A 2,056-nucleotide genomic window follows, 5' to 3' on the forward strand; every position below is an offset into this window, starting at 1 on the left:
ACTGGGTTCCTCATATTTTGTCAGCCTTAATTCATATAAATGGGATGGACAAAATATCAGGAACACCTCTCAGTATTACCAGGAACAGTTCGACAGAACCACAAATTACACCCTCCAAAGTGACCATTAAAATAAGTCAACATCCTCCAACAGATTCAATAATAAAAACTGAACATTATAATCCTAAGGAAGGGAGGATTTATTGCAGGCTTATTGTATTACACTACATTAGTTGTATCTAGTTGTACTTAATAAATTGACGTGAGGTATTTATAAATGTAACTTAAAAGGTAAAATTTCTCTTTCATAAGTGGCTGACCCTGAGAACAAGGAGAGAGTAATGTTGGTCAAGATGAACACAAGTAAAAGCAAAGACAGCGGGGAAGTTACTACCCTAAGCAGTATAAAGTGAGTATAAATTGAAGACATTAATGATAGACAAAGATGATACAGGTGAAAAGGAGGAGGCTGCGCAGTGGTACAATAAAGGTATTGCTGAGCTTGAAAAGGGTATTGCAGTAGAGATCACGGGACAAGGAGATCGGTGTGAGCGAACAAAGAGACTTAATGATAAAATAGTCAAAAATCTCTCAATATGGAAAGACATGCTTGCCCCTTTTAAAGGTAAAACCAAAGACTGTTCCTGCAGTCCTGCAGCTTCCTGAAAGCCAGCCTGCAGTACCAGGTGTGTCCACTAACATCAGGCCATCCACTGCTGTCAGACCCCAGACTAGATCCACTGATCCAAAAGCGATATCATGCGTGGGAAAAGCTCAAAATGGAAAACATGCAGTGGGGGAACAACCACTTTCATTTGGACAACCTGGAAATGGGAAAACCACGCTGTCCAAAGCAGTCACATCTGAGTCAAGGGTCACATTCATCAACATCAGCGCTGCCAGTTTGACCTCTAAATATGTGGGAAGGGAAGGCAAGAAGCCTGTACGAGCGCTGACTGCAGTTGCCTGAAAATTACAGCCCTCTGTCATTATCGATGCAGGGGACGGCTTGCTTTGTGAAGGGAGGGAGGGAGAACACGGAGCCTCTCGTCGATTTAAAAACAGAGCCTCCTCATTGACTTTGACGGGGAGCAGTCAGGAGGGGACGATAGGGTGCTTGTAATGGGAGTAACCAACAGTCTCAGGACCTCGATGAAGCAGTAGTGAGGCGCTTTGCAAAGAGGATCTATGTTGCATTGCCAGATGATGTGCATACAAGATTCACACTGCTGAAAATTCTTTTGGGAAAGCAAGGGGATCCTCTGAGCAAAATGGAGCTGTCTGATATTGCATAAGTGACTGCAGGATATTCAGGCGATGAAATGACATCATTACCCAAAGGTGCTGCACTCGGGCCGATTTAGACAGTTGGGACCAGAACAAGTCTGGTGTGTGGCTGCTAATAAGATTCATAACGTCAAGGCCAGTGGTAGCCCAGCTATGATGTGTATACCAAATGGAACAAAGATTTTGGTAACACAACAGCTTTTTGAACTTGATACTTCATTCTCACATGGCAAAAAAATAGTTGACCTTTGAGAGAGGCTCCAAAAAGAGCATGATAATAGTTTGACATTGTGGGGCTATGTCTTCGAAGATTCTCAGTCGTCCAGACGTTTCACCTCTCATCCAAAAGGTTTGAAGAAGCCTTTCGGATGAGAGGTGAAACGTCCTCAAGTATCTACAACCAAGTCCAGTTGCCCTTGATTCAACCCATCTTGGATGACCTTGATCTGGATGACTGAGAATCTTCACAGACATATCACTTAAACAGTTTATACAGGGCAGCCCGGCGGCTCAGTGGTGAGCACTGGGTCCTAACCGCAAGAAGGCTGAGGTTGTCAATCTACTGACCAGCTGCCTTCTTTCTTTGTGGAGACATGTTCTCCCCGTGCTTGTGTGGGCTTTAGCTCGGTGCTCCAGTTTCCTCCCACAAATTTTTCATTGCAATTAAATAAATAAACAAATGAATATTTTTAAAATTTTATTTATGTGACATAGCCCTCTAGTGACCGTAGGAATTATGATGGGGAAAAAAATAGAGGAAAGCAGGTAAC

General features: G+C 43.1%; 1 pseudogene; it reads left to right on the forward strand.

The window, feature by feature from the left end:
* Positions 1 to 431: 431 nt before the first annotated feature.
* On the forward strand, positions 432 to 1,492 carry LOC120790695 (annotated as a pseudogene).
* Positions 1,493 to 2,056: the final 564 nt, after the last annotated feature.

The sequence above is a fragment of the Xiphias gladius genome, chromosome 6, assembly GCF_016859285.1.
Source record: "Xiphias gladius isolate SHS-SW01 ecotype Sanya breed wild chromosome 6, ASM1685928v1, whole genome shotgun sequence".
Taxonomy (NCBI): Eukaryota; Metazoa; Chordata; class Actinopteri; order Istiophoriformes; family Xiphiidae; genus Xiphias; species Xiphias gladius.